At 41.6% G+C, this 21,967-nt stretch overlaps 1 protein-coding gene and 1 long non-coding RNA gene across 2 annotated transcripts in view; one reads left to right on the top strand and one right to left on the bottom strand.

Annotated features, from left to right (window-relative positions):
* Positions 1-21,967, bottom strand: part of JARID2 (jumonji and AT-rich interaction domain containing 2) — a 315,117-nt gene that overhangs the window by 246,984 nt on the left and 46,166 nt on the right. The gene's annotated exons all lie outside the window — the stretch shown is intronic.
* Positions 12,391-20,041, top strand: LOC122458764. Its single transcript, XR_006279001.1, has 2 exons — positions 12,391-12,445; positions 18,507-20,041. It is a non-coding gene; the product is annotated as an uncharacterized LOC122458764 (long non-coding RNA).

The following is a 21,967-nucleotide window of genomic DNA, read 5'->3' as shown; positions in this document are numbered from 1 at the left end:
GCCTCCTCCCCGAGCATGTGGCTCCCCGCTCCTCCCCCCTGGAAAGCGCTAAGTGCCGCCAAATGGCTGTTTGGCAGCAGGAAGCACCTGGAGGTAGACAGAGGAGCGGGGACGTGGCGCTCTGTGAAGAGGAGGAGCTTGGCTGCCTGCAGGAAATAACTCGGGGAGGGGCGGGGGAGCTTGGCAGGCCACAGGAAATAACCCCATGGGGCGCATGCAGCCCGCGGACCCTGTGTTTGAGACCCCTCATATAAGCCCTGCTTTTCAGAGGCAGACAGCTTGCTTAGAACTAGGGCAGAGATGGAAGAATTGTTGTGGGTCTGGATGAAAGTCCATGTTCTTGTAGGGACAAATCCAGGAGCTGGACAGAAAACCATTTTGCCCTGAAGTAACTGAAGGAACAGATCCTTTCCCAGAAGGGCTCTTCTGGACAGCTGAGTTGGGTATGTGCCCTTCATTTCTTTATGGTCTAGAAAGAAATCTGGTTACAAAACATTCTGGATTTGGGGGGTTTTCATATCAGAATTTCAGGTCTTTACCCTTGAAAAGTGATCAAATATTTATTAAAATATCATCACGAGAGACTAAAAATTGAATAATAGAAGGCAAAGGGTTTTAGTTAGACTGTTGAAAACTCTACATGCTTCCTTTTTGTACACTTATTTAACTGCAATATTTAATGAACACTTGGGAATAAAGAGGTCTTTGTTAAAGATGAAGCACCATTACTCCTTCAATGAAAGTATGGGCACTCTCCGTCATTGAATCCCTTCCAAGGGAGCCTGCAGCAAAACTGATGATGCAGAATCAGCTTGATATTCCTGATTTCTGAAGATTTAAAAAGCAAAAAAACTGAAGTATAACACCCAAAAACAAAGGCGTTGGGGAAAATGGGGGGGGGAGGGGGCAGAAATAGGTACAAGTTTCTTCACAATCATGAAGCAAACCGGGCACAAACCCAATTTTTTAAATTGATTCTGCTGTTTAGATTAAAAAAACTAGGAAACAGGAGAATGAAGGAGCAAGATGGATAAAGAAAAGTCACAGGTTAATAACATACAGTGCCAATATGTTTGAATAAATCAGGCCTCAGAGAAGGCTGCCAAGGCAAATTCGAATGTTTAATGTCATCCACATGACTTTAAGTCTATGCCTAAACACCAGAAGAACCAGCCTTTCAATGTTTTTCACTACATTCTTTAAGAAGAGGCTTTCCTAGACTTCAGTATATTTGCCAGCTGAAGAGGCTCATGATCTCAGGTTCCAAGCCATTAAATGAAGTGTCTGAAGCTCCCAGGGGAACTAAAGACCTTGCAGAGATCTTTGAGTACTGGAAGAGGCAATGGGTTCCAAATGGACACTATTAAAATCAGGGAACCAATGGCTAAAAGAAAGGAATGGTAAGTCACAGATATATTGTACACTCTGATCTTCCTAACTGCCTTGCTAGTGAAAGGAAGGGAGGCAAAGAATATACATCTTCAAGTCTTTCTATAGGAAAAGAAAGGTCATCGGTCTTCCAAGCCGGAGAGTACAGTATATGCAGCAGAAAATTTGAACTCTTAATTAAGGAATTATGCAATGCACCTGCGCAAATCACCACTGATACAGGGAGTTTAGTATCAGAGCAAATCCCAGAACGGGATAGGGTGGAAGTGTAAATCTGAATTCTCTTAAAATCAAATAGAAAAGTTCAAACTGATTTAAAAAAAAAAAAAAAAAAAAAGACAGCTTAGCGGCTTCCAGAACCAACATGGCTGACACTTAAGCCACTAGCATATTTGGACCCTTTTGTCTCAGATGCTTAAAAGGGAACATAAGAATGGCCATACTGGTCCATCTTGGTCCATAGAGACCAATGGTCCATCTAGCCCAGTAATCTGTCTTCCGACAGTGGCCAATGCCAGGTGCTTCAGAAGAGAACAACTTTGAGCGATCCATCTCCTGTCATCCAGTGTCAGCTTCTGACAATTCGAGGTTTAGGGATATCCAGAGCATGGGATTGCAACCCTGGTAATGGGGAGAGTACCTTTATGCAGGGGTGAAGGGAAACAGGGCTTTGAAGCAGAGCCTGGAGCTGGAGCGCAGAGCAGCTCCGGAGCAGCGGAGCTGCAGGTTTTTGCCTGGAGCTGGAGTGCAGCAGAGCCGGAGCACAGCTCCAAAGCCCCGAAGGGCACAGGGGATTCTTGGGGGCAGATGGATACATGAAGGAAAAAAGGAGCCTACCATCAGGATACAATGTGCTGATCCCAAGTGGGTCTTGGTTTCTGACTCTCTTCCCCACATACACCCCCTTGCAATATTTCTAAGAGAAATGCAGGGGTCAAGCAAGACTGGCAGTTTACACTACAATGCTTTTGGTTAGGAGATTCAGCTCTGAAGGCAGACTGTGACAGGCCATTCAGGACAACATTGGAGCGGATGTCCTGAAGCAGGTAAGCAGCAGGTTTCCCTCAGGCTGCTCAAGTGGTGCTGCTCAGTGCATAGCACTGAAAAAAGTTTTAAAACAACAGGGTGCCCAGCCTGCTGCCAAGTGAGCCCCAAATAATTATGCCCGTAAGCAGAAAGGAAAGGATGCTTTTCCCAGAAGAACACCAGCTGTGAAGGGTCCCTAACAGGCAATATCCAACTATGAAAATATGATAACGTGAATTTAACTACTCCCTGGAGTGATGGTCCTAATCAGGAAAGTACCAGAACTTAATTCATGTTTTATTTCTCTTGCCCATTCCCATCACCATTACACTCAATTTTTCAGATTCTTAATTGGTAAGGTTCTAACCGTTGTTTCCATCTACATGACTGGTAACCCATTAGTTGTTGCAGTTCTTTCTGTAGAATAAAGAGAGGTATTGAATAAGAAAAGTGTTTTAAACATCTGAGGTACAATTAGGTGTTTTCTCTCTCTCTCTCTCACCCACCCACCCTCTATCTCCTGGAAATCCTGCACTGCACTCTGTTCACATTTCAGAGAAAGACCAAATATGGCCAGTCAATTAAAACAATATTTATTTGCCTCTCAGTAACAAAGATCTGACACCAAATGTATGTAAAAGTTGAGCAGGGGTCAGAGGGAAGCCAGTAACAACTGCTTTCAGACTTTGGCAAATGGAAGAGACAAGTCTGGACCAATAAGAAAAATGAAGCTATTTGGTAAGTTACACACTGTGTAATAAACACATTGTCAATTTGCTTCTTATCCTCCTCCTTCAACAGGGCTTTTCTTTCTGTTTCCCCTTAAAAAAGTGCACTCTGCAGAGTTTGTGCATATTTTAAATTAAACAGAAGCTACTTCAACTCCATGGACCACACACTGTGGACAACTTAGGTCATTGTTACATATATAGAGTTTGTTTTTTGTTTGAATTGTATGTTTCATTTCTGTTTTGACAGCAGATTTTAAAAGAGGATGTCACCCTCTTTACAGCTTTTAATTATTTATTTTTTTTAAAAAGTTCTGCAAGAATATTATAAATGTGAAGCCATGCTATGTTTTATTGCTTCCCTAGGCCTGCTCATAATACTTTTTGTTCAGTGCTGAGTCACCATAATCCAAGACAAGACACTGTTCACAGTGTATTTCAGGAACCTTTGGAGTGGAAGTGGGCAAGGGCGGGGTGAGAGAGAGAGAGAGAGAGAGAGAACACAGACACAAATTTGCTAACTATAACAAGTGCCAGGGTCAACAGTTAGCACCCTGTGTGAAATGCTGGAATTTATTCAGGCAAAAACATTCTTCACCTCAATCCCTTTTATAGATACAAATTGCAAAAAAAGGATGGGAATAGCAAATTTGATTTTCTTTAGTGACAGATTTGTTATTTGCAATGTTACCTGCCAACTATGCAGAAAGCTATTGTGCGTTTTACATAACTCCCCATCCTAACTTTACATATATCACAGAACAAAAGATCAACTGATTATCCTATCACACAACTTTCCACAACATTACTGTGTGGCTGAAATGACATTATTGAATGAGGAATACGTTTGACAAGGCTAAACCTACTGCTGGAAAGAGGATCTTGTAGTGAAAGCTCAGAACCAGAAAATCAGGAGGCCTGAAGTGTACTCCCCAGCTCTTCCACAGACTTTGTAGGACTTGGGGCAATACACTCTGTGCCTGATTCATTATCTATAAAAATAAGATCACAGTCTTCCCTGCCTGACCAGAATGTTGTAAGAATTAATTCATCTTTGCAAAACACTTCCAGATCCATTCATGGAGAGTGTTAACAGAAATTCGTAGTATAACATGTGCATGAGCTCTCTCTCTCACGCGCACACACACACACACACACACACACACACACACACACACACACACACACACACACACCCCCAGCAGGCAGAACTGTTCAGACCATTTGCTCAACTGTAGTGAAGAAGTATAGTCCTCAGTTATTACACTACTCAATTTGAAATACTTAGACTTTGAATCTCTTGCTGAAATTTAAAAAACAAAACCCGATGTAAATGTTTGTTCAGGGTAGCATCAAATACATTTAGAAAATTATTAAGTCCTCAATGTCACATTTCCAGACTGGGATAAACACTGCTCTGCAACAGGTAGGGACAAAACAAGCACATCTTCAATACAGATACATTCTAGTTTAATGCTCAGCAAACAGAAGTGCAGAAGGAAATCAGGACTCTCTTCCTCTCCCACTCTATTTCCAGCTGAATCTCTCCATTGGGCCTTTAGGAAAGGTTCTCCAGTTGTCACACTTCTTTTCAGCCTGGAGCATCTTTGCAGACATGGGGATCAGTACAGCATCACTGGTTGTTCCTGTCTATGGCTTGCTCCTCCATTAAGTCTAGTCTAGTCATGTTCCTGCATACAATGTCCCACCATCTTCTAGTCAATGGTCAGCCTCTAGGTTGGACTTGATTGTGTTTGCATTTTCTTCTTTGACATCCTATCATCTGTCTTCTGCAGTGTCCCCAGAATCACAATCTTTTTAACTGTAGCCAACCCATACCCTGATTTCACATCCTACACTCCTTCTAACTTCCTAATTGTTTTAAGATCATTCCACTTTACACCCACCATCTTTTGAAGACTTCTTGCTTGACTGCCTCCAGCTTTTTGATGTCAGTTTCATTTAATACAGCTACTTCGAGACCACAAAGTAATACTGCTAACAACAGATATCAGCGGGTCCACCCTCGTCAACTTTCCTTCCAAGACTAACAAGCTTGGACCACTCGAGTTTGAAAATCAGGTTTTCCTTCTGCTAGAAAGACTTGCCTGAAGAGGCAAAGAGAGCTCCATGTGCCCTCGTTTGAAATCAGAGTCTTCCTTCTCCTAGACATTGTTGGTTCACAGCATGTTATTAAATAATATTCAGTGCAACCCTTCTGGGTTTCTCCAAGATCATATTCTATATTACCTCACACGTGCACACACACCAATAACGCCTATAGACCATATTACCCATATTCAGAGAAGACAGAGATGGGCTCCAATTCTGAAGGGTCACTTATATACAGCTTGCAGCTATTGCCACCCTCTTGGGCTGTGATCTTGATACAGCTCATGAGCAGGGTCAGCCTGATCAGTTCTGGAACAGAAAAAACAGACTGTAGATGCTGCAGGAGTGTGCCGTAGTTTCCATAGGTAGCATTCTTCCCTGTGAGTCAAAACTGAACCAGCATCTCAACATTCTCTCTTGGGGACACCGTGCTATCTTTCATACCAAATGTAAAAAGGGCAGTCTTGTTTTCTTGTTGTCAAAGATCCAATGGTATTTTTAAAAAGTAGAGGGGAATTAATCCATTTTCTGGGTGGATTTTTAAAAATGTTGATAGTTACATTCCATCTACCTCAATTTCCTCCACGGTTTCAACTGACAATGGTTCAATTCTCTAATGTAGATAGAGCCTCAGATACATTAATTTTCTGAGCTAAACTGTTGTGCAGTGCTGCTGATCTCTAATGCAAACATCTGTCAGTTCCATTCCAATGGCACATTAAGGAACCCTATTGAGAACTTCAGTATCCTTTGAGAGGAGAGATACAAGAGGAAAAAGTCAGTCAGATTTTGATCATACTCTATCAAACAGGAACAAAATTTAGGCTTTTTCTGCATATTGAACTATTTGCATCATCTACTGGCATAAGTTGGCTGACTGTATAGTTGGACTGCTCTGAGGCTGAAAAGCCACTGAAGGTACGGCAGAGTAGCATGCAGACCTAGGCCACAGACAGGCACACTGAGAACTGGATGACTATTTATAACTGGCATTTATGCCTAGTGCTTGCAGTGGTCATCTTGCTAACACAGAAAAACACATTTGTTAATTGTTTTGCTGCGTTTCAGCTGATCTATTTTTGACTGACAGCTTGCTTCTTTCCTCTTCAACTGACAGGCAGCGAAGTCTATCACGAGTAAGGCTGCGAGTTTGTCACAGAGGTGACTTCTGCAGCAACCAGCCACTGCTGGGGCACCACCCTGGCCCCAGCAGCAGGAGGAGTTTGGGTGGGGGGCTCAGGACTGGATCGCAGAAGGGGCTGAGGACTTTAGGTGACGCTTACCTCAGGGTGGCTCCCCAGAAGCAATGACATCCCTCAGCTCCTAGGGGAAGGTGGGGCCAAGGGGTTCTGCAAGCTGCTTCCGCCTGCAGGCACCACCCACACAGCTCCCATTGGCCACAGATCCGGGGAGGAGGCAGTGTGCAGAGCTGCCCGGCCACACCTCTGCCTAGGAGCAGGGACGTAGCTGCTTCCGGGGAGCTGTGGAGCCAGGTAGGGAGCCTGTCAGCCCCAATGCCCCCCCCCCCCCGAGCACCCACGGCACCCTCCGGGCCGCACCCCTCCCCAATACTTAGTCAGGGGTAGGGACAGGTTACCAGCCATGAATTTTTGTTTACTGCCCGTGACCTGTCCATGACTTTTCCTAAAAATACCTGTGACTAAAACGTAGCCTTAATCATGAGCAAGGATAGAGTCTTCTTCTGCCATCTCTCCTACTGAGACTTCACTTTCCTCAGTTGATTCCTTTCCTGGCTAACATTCTTGCAGCACCACCACATTACATTAATTCAGGAAACATTACCATTGTAGACTCTCAGACTTTAAGGCTAGACGGGACCATCATGATCATCTAGTCTGACCTTCTTGCACATTGTAGGCCACAGAACCTCACACCCCCACTCCTGTAATAGACCCTTAACCCCTGGTTGAGCTACCGAAGTCCTCAAATCATGGTTTAAAGACTTCAAATTATAGAGAATCTACCATTTATACTAGTTTAAACCATCAAGCGACCTGTTCCCCATGCTGTAGAGGAAGGGCAAAAAAAAAAAAAAAAAAGCTTTTTTTCTAGTCTTGGAATAGAATTTGAATCTTTGACATGTACTACTGGTATGCACCATAAACCATTAACTTTTAATCTAACAGATTAAGACCCCCTGAATAAACATTTAATCATGATTTAACGGGAGAACCGCCATGAATTAATATACTAAGATGCAAAAAACCCCACCCCAAACAAATTGAAAACAAATTATTCCTGCATTTCCAATACACAGATTTAGGATTGTTGACTGTCTAGTAGTTCAAGGCTTTACACAGTACTTGCATTGCACTACCACCACAGGGAAGTGCTGATGAAATAAAGTGTTTAAAAAAAATAGTCTTTAAAGAAAGCATACAAAGGTGTCCAGAGTGCCACCCTGAGTAGCAGAATTCTGCAGCTTCCCCTCTCTCTGCCAAAGAAGTTGCCATTATTTGGATGGAACCGGCTTTTGCATCTGGTAAAACAGGAGACAGACAGACAGACTCTCCACAACTACATACAATTTCATATTCTTGATCCACCTTGAAAGGAACCTTTAGAATGGTTAAACTCTTATTTCTGAGATTATGGGGAACATTGCATTTTTGTAAAATTGTGTATTGAAAGTTCATAAAATTTATCCAAAAGCCAAAATTCATAACAGGGATTAGAATATTTGGGGTTACGGGATACTGGATTCTTTCTATATTGACACTTGTTTGATTCTGAAGTTTTTAAAAAACAAGGAGTAAGCTTTCTTTGCACTGACATCATAAATGGGATATTAACAGTTGCATACATTTGTTTTTATAATGCTTTATGCAAACAGATAAAGAAACAGCCTCAAAATTTTACAGACAGCTTTAACCTTAGTTCCCTTTAAGATACGAGAAACATTTAATAAGCCACTATATTCTGCAAGATAGCCAAAAAGGAGAAAAAAAATTAAAAAAAAAAATCTTCTCAGAAACATTATAAAGATTTCAGCAACAGGGCAGAAGACAAAGCAGTACAGAAAAAGATATAGCAAGTCTGTGAATATAACCAACATAAAAGACGAAGAGTTTGGTGACACAGAAGATAAAACCCCAGGGAAAGTCCAGCTGGCAACTCGTCCAAAATTGAATGTTAAAATAGTAAAAACTAGAGGAACCTACAAAAGTCAATCTATTGCTCAATTCAGAGCCACAAATCATGCACTATTGCAGATAGAAAATGTAGTCATTACAAAAATTTGAGACTCATTTGCCTGAAATAGATAATTCAGAATTAAAATAACTTCTAAATTTATCCCCATCTTGAGAGTCAGGGAAAAGTAGGAGAAGAAAGATTTAAAAAACAAAACATTTACAACGACCAGACATCAGAATGCATCCTGGAATCACATAGTTTTGTTCTCTCTCCTTCTGTTAGCAACAAAAGGTGAGCCCAAGAGACCGAGTTCTACAGTGAAAACACTTGCTGGTTTTAAGCATTCTTCTAATCATTTGAGTTTTGGGTTTAAGACTACATTACTCAAATAAAACGCCAGTGTTGATTAAAGATCTTGAATCCAGAAGTCCGAACAATATAATCTCATATGAAGTCACTGAGAGGCCAAAATTTTCAAGAAAATATATCCTACCTTAAAAAAAATTGATACCTGTTCACATTATTACATAAAGTCATGTAGTGGTACAAAACCGATTCTCATCTGAAAGCATATGGCAGTTTGCAGAAGGAGCCTGAGGAAAGGAAACTTACACCGAGCAAAAGACTCCAAACTGGTTAGCAAGGTACAAGTTACACACAATACTGAAATTCCAAAACTGACCTGCAAATTTCACGGTTAATGTGATGTGGATCTTTTTGCAGCAGCTGGGTTAAATGTGCACAGTCCTTTCCTAGGAAAGGCTCCAAAGGATATTAAACCTTGAATGAAAATGCAAATTGCACTATACTAAAAACAGAACAAGGAAGTGCACTTTGGAGAACCACAACGGAAATTATCTGCATTCCATTGGTACTTCAATTTGGATCTTCCTTTCTATTAAACACTGACTATCAATGGATGTGCTTCTGAAAGTAACCAAAAAGCTTAAGAAAAAAGTTACGCTCACTGAGATTATTGTTGTTCCTCCCCAAAACTAATCTACCACATCATCCCAGCTCACTGGCACAAAAATAAAGATCAATGACGCTTGGAATCAGCAATATTTTATTTAATTGCAATATCGATCTGTAAAATGTTTCATCTGGGTATAGCAGGGATGTGTAGTAATAGCATGAATTTTAAAATAACTATATTTCAAAATGCCTCTTGCTACTAATTTATCCATCAAGGTAAATATAATCTAGAATAGATATTGGCTAAATTTTCTTTTCAACTAAAACTGACTACTCATGCAAGATCTATCATCATAGAATCTGAACACTTCTGCAATCGTTAAGAAAAATTGCATTCATTATTTCAAACATTTAATATTAAAAGCATGTATCCTCTTTCAGAATCATAGGAAAGCCAAGCTCCTTGTTACAGTTGTATGACAGAAAAAGCAGATATTTAGTTTTTAACCAACAAAATCCTTCATGAGGTTAACTAAAAGTGTAAATTGAATTTCTCATTAAATCTTCCTCCATGCCAAAGCCACAACAGCTAATACTAGTTATTACTCTCTCAAAAGAAATGGTCCAGCATTTACACACATACATGGTGTGAAGAGGTATTTTACAAGTCCCACAAAAACATTTACACAAAATAACTGAATGTGGGCCAGTAGAGTAAATCTCTCACATGCAAAATGTCAGCCAATTACACTTTTAGCAGAGCACCAAGGAGAACGATTTTGGAAAGCTAAGCAGGTTTCCCAGTCTAGGAATGCTTGAAATCTGTTTATTCTCAGTCAACAACTACTTTCTTCCTTCTGCCAGTTACTAAACGAAGGCAGGGGAAAACTGTTTTACTCTCACAGATCAGCTGGCTTAACCAAATTTAAAAACTCACACACAGAGATACACGACAGGTCTAGTGAACAGAGCACTGGATTGGGTCTTGGGAGATCTGGGTTCTATTTCTGGTTCCACTGCTGCTCTTCTGGACGACCTTAGGCAAATCACTTCTCTCTGTGCCTCAGTTTCCTGATCTGTAAAGTGGGGCTAATGGATACTGAGCTCCTTTGAGATCTGCTGATGAAAAGCATCATGTAAAAGCTAGATATTACTACCTTTAATACCCTTTTATGTGGGCAGACAAGAGAAGCTTACTTTTCCCTCCCTTCACCTTTGATCTGCTCACCCTCCGCTGCTAACAACTGGAGAAACTAGTCTCCTTATGGCACACCTCCATCTCCCCTGCCAATTCATACGTAAGCAGCAGTGCTGTGAAAGGGCCAGCCCTGCACCGTGAACATTGATCAGTTAGAGGCCAAGCAGAGGAGAAGAGTTGATCTTTTGGCCTCCCAAAAAGCCCTAACTGGCTAGAGGGCTGGCAGGAATTCCCAGCCCCTAACTCCCTGCCACCAGCCCTCCTGCCACTGGCAGATGCGGGTGCCACTCAAGAGGAAACTGCATAGCATGAGCTTCAGGAAGAGGGATGTGTGCTGCTACTGCATGGACACTGCAATCCCAGAGTCTGATCTAAGGACTGGGACCTAGGACCAGGGAGTAGTCTCAGTGTAGGTCACAACGAACTTTACTATCATATACCAAAGATCTGGCTAAAGCCCAAAAGGAACGGAGATGCCCTAATCTGAGGCTAAACGGTTGAGGCTGTGGGTAGGCACCACAGAGTATATACAGATTACAATTATAATGTTTCTAGACCAGAACCACGAAGTACCCAAACTGAAGCCAATGACACTCAGAAATACTATTTCGGTATCAGGTATTGTCATCAATTATATTGGTGAAGAGAGACCAGTCTTTCCCTGATTGAAGGGAAATGTAGTTGGCTTAAGAGAAGTGCAAGAAAGAGAGGGTGCTTCTAAACTGATGCTCATTTTTGCACTCTGCAGAAAAGTATCAGCACTAACAACAATTAGAAATCAGATACTTGTCTACAAACAGGTAAAATCAGTAACAACATATCAGACAAAACTGGGAAAGAGGATGGGGTGGGGGGAAGGGAAGTAAAATTAGGATAACAGAAGGGACATATTGGTAAAAGGCAGAACAGTAAGTAAAGAATTTTGTTCAAGAACATAAAAACAAAGATCTTCAGCAAACTCTGAAAGTCTAAAATTCACAAGTATTTTTAGACGAGACCTAAAATTGTAACATTTCATATTTTAAAAGAAAAGGGGACAACATTGAATAATATTAGCAAAAAGCTGTTAGTGGAGACACAGTGCTTAGAGAAACTAGGACACATCAGAAGTATGTTTTCCAAGGGAAGAGTTTTCTGAACCTGTAATTTCAACTCCAGAGAACCAACCAATATGGAAATGAAAGGGACTACTCATATCGTGACTAGATTAGATTAATTTTTCAAAGACATTTGGGTGAGCAGGGGAGACTAATTCCAGAAACACAACTCCTCTCTGTGGAAAGAAGAATTCTACAAGAACGCATCCAGACAGACAAGCAGCAAAGCGTCCCCAGAAGTGGTCACAAGGTGAGGGAAGAAAGGAATGACCATTTTGTTGTTCCCAGGTCTGTCCCTCTCAACTGATGGATACTCAGTTGGGATTTGTCAAACAGAACCAGCAGGTATGCTTTGTGTTCTGAGACTGGCCTGCAAGTGCTTTCTAGTTTTCACTCAGCCTAACGAAGCCCAAACAGGTATTTGCATGAAAGATTGAACTGACCAAGATTCATAAAGGACTAATGGCAGAATAACTTGGCAAGAATATTTACTATATATACTCGTTCATAAGCTGATTTTTTTTTAAAGTAAAAAAGGGAAGCATCAGAGAAAGGGATCAGCTTATGAATGGGTATAGAGAGTGGGAGAGGTGGGACACAGCGCCCTCCCCTCCCCCAACAGAGAGGGCAAGGAGAGGCAGCACAGCCAGCAAAGTCAGAAGTGAAGAGGTGGGGCCAGAGTCTCTCCACTTCTGGCCACGCTGCTCTCCCCCCAGCTCCGAAGCAGCTGCAGCAGCTCCAGGGCTGGCAGGCTGCAGCTGTGCCGCCCGGCCTGCTGGAGCAGCTCCAGCCAGGCCAGAGACATCCTCCCTGGCCTGCCCTAGGTAAGGTGGAAAGGGATGGGATGGGGAGAGTTTGGGGGTCCCGGGCTAGGGGTGGGGTGGAGAAGGGTCATGTGGGGAGGTTCCAGGTTAGGGGTTCGGTCATGGGGGGGGTCACAGGGGTTACTCCCCTGACCCCCAGCTTCTCCCCCTGCAAATTGCCCCACCAGTTGCTGTCCCAGCCTGTCAGGGTAAGCCGCTGGCGGGCCAGGACATTTTGTTTACTTAAGTTTACCTCCGTGCCTGCGGATGCTTGAGGTAAACAAACTGTATCGGCCTGCCAGCGGCTTATCCTGATGGGCTAGGATCCAAAGTTTGCCAACCCCTGAATTATAAGGTCGGCTTATGAATAGGCCATAAAAATTTGCCAATTTTTACTTATCCATCTTGCGGGGCGGGCTTATAAATGAACCGGCTTATGATCAAGCATATATGGTATATTAAACCTTTGTCTGAAGATTCCCATTTGAGCTTTTAATATCCTTTTTGAGTATTATGTGCACACACTGTTGAAAATATTGCATCTGATGAGGATGACATTCTTCCATACTGTAAACGAGAGTAGGAGGAATGTCACAATTTTAAGAATTCAAAAATACATGAAAAAAAATTCAAGTTTTAAAACGAATTCCACCTTGCAAAAAATTCAGCATTTATAAAGTGCTGTAAAGAACGGAGGGGAAATCCAGTTAGTAATCAGTCAACCCATCTGCTACTAGAATACCGTAGGGCTACAGAATTTCAGTTGCATGTTTTGTTTTTTTAAATCCCCTCATTTTAAACCAGGAATTACCTGACCTTATAAATGAAGGAAGTTCTGAGTAAGCCTCAAATGAAACTCTCAGGAGAACTCAATACTATGTCAATGTTGTTTACCTCATGGTAACTAACCACCAAGAGCTATCCCGAGGTGCAACGCAGTGAAGACCAAGCATTTAGTTTTACTGCGAGGCAAATAGTTCTATTCCCCTTCCCAGGGTTGATGTCAGTGAGTTTACCCCATGGTAAAACTAAAGCACCTGGTTTTAGCTGTGTTTTTACCTCACAAAAAGCTCCACATGCATCAGTTACCCCAAGGTAAAAACATGCCTACCTTTTTTAGCAGCGAAGACCAAGCCACAGTGCGATAATTTCTAAAAACCTAAAAAGTGCCCACACGCCCACAATCTTCTCTCTCACTAGACATAACTATCCCTGATTCCTACCATACCCCCAGAATTCTGCAATTCTCTCACTTATTTTAGCCCCATTTCATGCTATGCAAGTTCTTTACCTCTAATCTCGCCAAGAAAGGGTATGGGGAAAACACATAAGTTGCTATATGACAGGAACTTTTCCTCCCTCTCAAACCCCTATCTAATGGTTTAGGGAAGGTGACATACAGGAGAGCGCACGCAAGCCGGTAATTAAAACTCTGAAATTAAATGTCCAGGTTTTGAATTCTGACAAAACAAGGGACTAGGTTTTCATACAAATTCTGTCCCGCTATTTGACCAACTCTACTCCTCCGGCACCCAGAGTGTCTCTCTTCAGACCCATTCCCTCAGTTTCTTCTCCTTTATCCTCTGCCTTGCTGTCCACAGGCTATGTACCTTTATTGCACCTAGCCAAAAAAATATCCTTTAATCCAGGGGTGGGCAAACTATGGCCCATGGGCCGGATCTAGCCCTCCAGCCGTTTCAATCCGGCCCTCAACTTCTTTCTGGGGAGTGAGGTCTGGGGCTTGCCCCACTCTAGTGCTCTAGCCGGGGAGCAGGGTTGGGGGCCGCTCCACGCAGCTCCCAGAAGCTGCAGCATGGCCCCACTCCAGCTCCTATGCGTAGGGGCAGCCAAGGGGCTCCTGACCCAAATGTTGCCCCCGCAAGCTTCAATTGGCTGGGAACTGTGGCCAATAGGAGCTGCAGGGATGGCACCTGCAGACAGGGCAGCGCTCAGCCGCCTGGCCGCAGTTCCACATAGGAATCAGTGGGGGGCCTTGGCCACTGCTTCCAGGAGCTGCCTGACGTACCCCTGAGCCACTCTCCGCACCCCAACCGCCTTCCCCAGCCCCGATTCCCCTCCTGCCCTCCAAACCCCTCAGTCCCAGCCCAGAGCACCCTCCTACACCCCAAACTCCTCATCCTCAGCCCCATCCCAGAGTCCCTCCCCCCTCCAAACTGGAGCCCTCACCCCCCCACTCTCCTGCCCCAGCCTAGAGTCCCCCTCCCACACCCTAAACTCCTCATTTCTGGCCCCACCCCAGAGCCCTCACCCCTCCCACAGCCCAACCCCAATTTTGTGAGCATTCATGGCCCGCCCTACAATTTCTATTCCCATATGTGGCCCTCGGGCCAAACAGTTTGCCCACCCCTGCTTTAATCCATACTTCACAATCCTGGCTCTCCTCCTCCTTTTAACTCCTGGATTAAGCTGTTTGCTATTTATCCTTTAATTATTTCTTTAAACCACTGGAAAGTGGATTTTATTCTCACTGCACTGAAACTGTTTTTACCAAACTGACAGAATCTCCATCCACCTGATCAAGTTTAACCATCTTTGACACAAAACACCACAGCAACTGCTTTGGGCTCCATGCTTATAGAGATTCACTGTGTGAGAGAATTACAGAATATGGGATGTGGTGCAACTGAGGGATAATTACCTCTAGTAACACATAGCATGTGGATCAACCCAAATTTCATTTCCCTGCCTCAAATCTTACAGAAATCACACGGTCAACCTTATTTGATGCACAAGACTTCAGCTGCTATTTTGTCACCTATGAAACCTCTTCCAATTGGCTGAATAGCATTTCTTAACCTGCCAGTATTTTTTATTTAATAAGAATTATGTAAAATAGGCTCTTATAATAGAAATTTTTAAAGTGCAGAGGAGTCAGGAAGGTAACAGTAAGTATTTCTAAAGGCCCACTACAATCGTCAGATGCATTACAGTGGCGTTTTTCATTACAAGTTTAAAAGAAACTGCAACATGGTATACTACTCAACTTACACTCAATGGGACAAAGGTAAGGTTGCTCTAGAAGCAGCACTGCTGAATTCTAGATTCCTGGACAACTGAAAGTCAGAACTTTAATGTTGCATTAGTTGGGTTTTGGGGTTTTCCCTTTCCTATCCAAATTCACACACTAATGTTGTGTGGAAAAATACAGCCCTGAAGGACAAGTGACAAGAGCAAGATGAAGGCATTAATTTTAGGTGGCTATTTGTACATATCACAGAAATAAGTTTTAATGGACCAGTAGAGAAAATTTTATCAACTCTCATCCTTCAAGATCATGATTCTTAACATGCGAAAACATAACACTTGATAATGATCAGTCTTATAAAGATTTAAATGAGAAATTTCTAACTAAAAATGTAAACTCACAGAAGCCCAAAATGTCTACTGTTAAGTTCCTCTCACTTAATATCTCAATAGCTTATCAGACTTCTCAATGGGAGGGATTTACCAGCATTACAATATATTTCTGTTCTTGCGCCTCACAACAAAAAACACCCCATGCTTTTTATTTTTTTTTTTAAAAAGGTAAAATTCTGATTTGGGATAGCGAAATTAGAGTTCAATGTTCAATCTATGTTTAAAGACTAGTCTAATATCAAAACACACACCCTACTCCAGTCTTCAAGATTCATGTCACAGCTACAGCTCATGAGACAAGTCAGTTGATATTATAGATGTAAAGACTTCTACCCTATTTTGTTTGTTACACACTGTCAAGGTTCCTTCCCCACTCTGAACTCTAGGGTACAGATGTGGGGACCTGCATGAAAGACCCACTAAGCTTATTCTTACCAGCTTAGGTTAAACGCTGCCACCACCAAAGTGTTACACAAAGAACAGGGCAAGTGCCCACCTGGAAACGTCTCCCCCCCCCAAAATATCCCCCCAAGCACTACACCCCCTTTCCTGGGAAGGCTTGATAAAAATCCCCACCATTTGCATTTGAACACAGACCCAAACCCTTGGATCTTAAGAACAATGAAAAAACAATCAGGTTCTTAAAAGAGAATTTTAATTAAAGTAAAAGAATCACCTCTGTAAAATCAGGGTGGTAAATACCTTACAGGGTAATCAGATTCAAAACACAGAGAATCCCTCTAGGCAAAACCTTAAGACACAAAAACAGGAATATACGTTCCACTCAGCACAACTTATTTTATCAGCCGTTTAAACAAAACAGAATCTAACGCATATCTAACTAGATTGCTTACTAATTCTTTACAGGAGTTCTGACCTGCATTCCTGCTCTGGTCCTGGCAAAAGCATCACACAGACAGAGAGAACCCTTTCTCCCCCCTCCCCAGCTTTAAAAGTATCTCGTCTCCTCATTGGTCATTTTGGTCAGGTGCCAGCAAGGTTATCTTAGTTTCTTAACCCTTTACAGGTGAAAGGGTTTTTCCTCTGGCCAGGAGGGATTTAAAGGTGTTTACCCTTCCCTTTATATTTATGACACACACGCTACTTGCCCCATTACTGTGAACGGTCCATTAGCAATGAGTTTGTAGGCCTGAGCAGCATCAATCTTTCTTCAAAACAGTCCCAAGCTGAGAATGTGGACGTTGTTATGTTAGTTACAGGAGGTACTGTCAGACTCCGATATGGTTATGGGATCCTGTATTAATAAGAGCTTCAGGGAAGATTGATTCCACAGCACAAAAACAAACTGGCGGTGAGAACACGTGGCTGCTTAGTCTTTCAAACACTCCGATATTCCATAATTGGCTCATAAATTTCATTCATAACTTGAAATGAACTATCTGTATTTTCAAATGTCGTCATTACTCTCCTGCCTGTAAGCAGTTAAAAAGAACCTTGTGTTGTGACTGAATTAGTGGCATAGTTTATGGCTCACATAGAGCCAAGTACAACCAGAACCTCTCCAACTAGGATTTTCAAACCCAGGATTCCTTGATCAATCATCAATTAATCAAAACTGTCAGAAGGTGAAGCCGGTCCTGGATTTAAGTCACTATGGTAAGCCATGCCCCTCCCATAAAAGCCTCCTCACACAAATTCTTGCCGAGCCAATTGGGAGCAGTTATCTCACAGGCATTGACTATACTACAGCAGAATCATTAAAAGGAATCCCATGACATCCCTTGTCTTCAGAACACAGAATAGAAGCTTCAATATTAGAAGGAAAACAGAGCAGGGATGGAAGGAATAAAGGAAGGGAAGGGAAGCCAAAAAGATTGTGTATAGTCATATATAGACAAATAAATTATTTAAAAAATTAAAGCTACATAGTTGATCTATTGACCAAATGGCAGATGCAGAAGGATAAAATGTTCCAGAGGATTAGAATTTCTTTGCATTTCTTCTTTTCATGTTGTAACTGAATATTAGTAAAAAGCAGCAAACACTTCTGACCACGGTTGTCAAATTCATTCCAAAGTGGGCACAGGGCAAATGTGTAAAAAAAGCAAACTGCATTTCAGAGCAAGGCTTCATATATATTTTTAAATGACATACTGGACATTCAAATTATTATTTATTGCTCGAGAGTTTTAGACTAATTTAAACAACTAGTAAATCCTCACCTAAGCAACAGGTTTTACAAATTAAATTGACAAAGACATCGAAACCAAGATTTCACCTCTACACCTCCCTACCTACAGAGGAATGAAGCCATGGGGAGGAGGAAAAGTAGTACAATCCACACATAATTATAGCACAGGTCAGAGGAAATCCAGTTTTGAAGACAACAAAGTAAAAGTATTTAAATATTTGTACACATACAGACAAGACAGACCAACACACATGACGGACTAATAGTCCGTTAAAAGGGACAAGGGTTTTTTTTAAGTTTAGAGACACTTCAGATTTTAAAGGCCCTGAAGCAGCTTTCAGACAAGCTTCATTTTCACCCAGAACTGCAGAATTCCAGTTCAAGCTGGAAGCTCAAGAAGAAAGCCAGCCTAGTCACATCCAGCCATTTCATTCATGTGCTTCCTAAGAGGATAAGTAGTACACTTCTTACATATGAACTTGCTGTGGCTATGTGCTTGCCCACAGAGTCGGTACAGTTCAGGTTAAAAGTAGTTTTGTTGTTTGTTTCCAGCTTTAGGCCCAGGAAGCAACTTCAGGAGAAGAGATTACGATCCACTAAGCAGACGTTTCAAGAAAATACCTACAGCTATTTTGTCCCACTAGAACATAAACCAAGCAAACAGAAGGCGATCCAACAGAAAGTTGTTTTTGTTTGGGGTTGGTTTTTTTTTGGTGTTTTTTTTTTTTTTTTTTTTTTTTTTTTTGGAGAGGGGTGGGGAGAGGTTCTTCAAGGGAAAAAGAGTGACTTTGCTAACCAGCATTAGAGAAGGCAAAACTGTGCAACAAACTGAGCTCTCGTACAGTGGCTCTCAACCTTTCCACACTACTGTACACCTTTCAGATTTGTCTTGCGTATCCCTAAGTTTCACATAATTTAAAAACTACTTGCTTACAAAATTAGACATAAAATACAAAAATGTCACAGCACACTATTACTGAAAAATTGCTTACTTTCTCATTTTTACGATATAAAATAAATCAGTTGAAATATACATATTTTACTTACATTTAAGAGTATATAGCATACAGAGCAGTATAAACAAGTCATTCTCTGTATCAAATTTCAGTTTGTACTGACTTCACTGGTGCTTTTTATGTAGCCTGTAGTAAAACTAGGCAAATATCTAGATGAGTTGATGTACCCCTGGAAGACTTCTATATACACCGGTTGAGAACCACTGCTTTAGTGTGAACAACGTAGGACAGCTTTTTTTTTTTTTTCCAACAACATCTCTTATTCAATGACGTAATGACACTTTAGCTTCATCTATCCTAGAGAAATTTACCAGTCTAAGAACTGCCTCCTAACAGGCTTGTAAAATGCATCCAATCCACACACAAAAGGGCTCCAAGCTATATGGGTGCATGCCAAACTCCATTTAGTTGACAGTGTGCATAGAGGTCATTTGTGTAATAGCACTAATGGTTCAAACAGTCCTTCCACTATTGTCCTGCCATGCACAGGTGGCCTTTCAGAATCTCCCAGAGTCAGTCTGGGACCTGTTCTCAAAAAACTGTGGGATAAGCCTTCAGAAGGAAACACAGGTGAGGATTTTTCTACACAGCAGGGTAATGTGCACTATGGGCGTGTAATTTCCACAGCACACGAACATGTTGGACATTAATTAGGCCACGTAGATCCTTCTGGTGCACACCGAAGGTTTCCTAATGCATTTTAATGTAATGCTTTACTATTCCTTTGGGGTTGTGTGTTTTGGGGATTGGTTTAGCTTTCTGACATGAAATTGTGGGAACAGAGTCAAACACATTCAGCTGCTAAACTGCGGACGTTCCATTTTATGCACAAGAGCCGGAGCCTTTTGAGGACATCATCAAAAGTATATTACTTACTTATGGAGGATTAGGGTTCCATGAATAACCTCATCTGCTCCAACAGGCAAATCAGCTTATGGAGTTTGGTTGTATCTTTACTTAAGCAGGAAAAGGACATTCTTTGACATTTTAAGTAGTAGTTAAAAAAAAGTGTTTTATTAGTTGTTCTTTTAAATAATCTTAATATTAATTGTTTAGAAATACAAGAGTGCCCAAAATATGCCAGATGCTTTCCAAACAAAGAGGAAGAAAATCTGTCTTGAAGAGATTAAAATCTAAGACGACAAAGATAGAGGAAAGGTGGGAGACTGCAATACTGCATACAAGCAAAGTTATTCTAGTGATGATAATCGAACGTACTGGGTTTTTTGTTTTTTTTTAAGTTGCAAATAGTTTGTGCCTGAGTTTATTTTTCTTTTATTAAAATCCAAAGGATTCCCACCTATCATTCTAACTGGCCATGTGATCCCCAACCCATTACTTCCTGCTTGCCAGCCTATGTTAATTTATCTTGGTAATTTACTCTTTACCTTGCCATGGGGATAGGGCTCAGTGAGGGAAGATAAACACTGCAGTAAATTTCACATAAAACTTTAAAGGTTAAGTGTCCAAAGTTACTCTGCAGGTCCAGACTGTAGTCATTAAACTGTTCTCCCAATAGACTTTCAGATGATATTTGCAAGTACTTTGGAATGGATGGGGGAGAAATGGGACACGATCAGCAATCTCTAATCAAAAAGATACCTAGTACAAGCTCATTTGGAATGCTGAAGGTTAGAGGTAAGAAGGTGTGGGCATGTAGAGGGAAGCTTGCTCAACACCTGGTTACAATAAATTTGCCTCAAGCCATTCTCTACAAGTCTTTTCCCTTCATAAGTATTAGATTCAGTCACAATTTTACTCACTTATGGTTCCCCCAAAAAACAACCCCACCTAACAAAAATCAAAAAGCCAGACTGATGTGGCTTTGCCATGTTGGGTATGTATTCCAAAAATAAAAATTAAACCTTCAGAAGACCAGAGGCCCCCTATGTCTTCTTTCCCCCTAGCCAGAACACAATAATGGTTAGATGGATAGCACTCATTTTTCATCACCAACCCCTATTACTTAAGCATGGAACAGCCTTTTTATGAAGAATAACCTTAGTGATCACTAAATACACCATTAGTGATTAATAAAAATGAAAACTAAGTGCAAAGAATTAGCTGAAAATAGCTGTACAGCTAGCCACCTTCAGCAGATTCACAACTCATCATTCTGTAGCCACTTCCTCTTGATTGCACCATCTTCATTTAATGCCAAAACCAAAAAAGTTTTGCTTCTATTTAGGGGATGGATGGTAATTTGTCCTTTGTATTACAAGATAACTTTCATTGGAAGGTTTCAGAGTAGCAGCCGTGTTAGTCTGTATTCGCAAAAAGAAAAAGGAGTACTTGTGGCACCTTAGAGACTAACAAATTTATTAGAGCATAAGCTTTCGTGAGCTACAGCTCACTTCATCGGATGCATTTGGTGGAAAAAACAGAGGAGAGATTTACACACACACACACACACACACACACACACACACACACACAGAGAGAGAACATGAAACAATGGGTTTATCATACACACTGTAAGGAGAGTGATCACTTAAGATAAGCCATCACCAGCAGCGGGGGGGGGGGGGGGGGGGGGGGAAGGAGGAAAACCTTTCATGGTGACAAGCAAGGTAGGCTAATTCCAGCAGTTAACAAGAATATCAGAGGTTTCAGAGTAGCAGCCGTGTTAGTCTGTATTCGCAAAAAGAAAAGGAGTACTTGTGGCACCTTAGAGACTAACAAATTTATTAGAGCATAAGCTTTCGTGAGCTACAGCTCGGAATGCATCCGATGAAGTGAGCTGTAGCTCACGAAAGCTTATGCTCTAATAAATTTGTTAGTCTCTAAGGTGCCACAAGTACTCCTTTTCTTTTTAAGAATATCAGAGGAACAGTGGGGGGGGGTGGGAGGGAGAAATACCATGGGGAAATAGTTTTACTTTGTGTAACGACTCATCCATTCCCAGTCTCTATTTAAGCCTAAGTTAATTGTATCCAGTTTGCAAATTAATTCCAATTCAGCAGTCTCTCGTTGGAGTCTGTTTTTGAAGCATTTTTG

This window comes from Dermochelys coriacea, chromosome 2, assembly GCF_009764565.3.
Source record: "Dermochelys coriacea isolate rDerCor1 chromosome 2, rDerCor1.pri.v4, whole genome shotgun sequence".
Lineage (NCBI taxonomy): Eukaryota > Metazoa > Chordata > Testudines > Dermochelyidae > Dermochelys > Dermochelys coriacea.
Note: the sequence above shows the minus strand (reverse complement) of the source record. Positions and strands in the feature narration are given on the sequence as shown.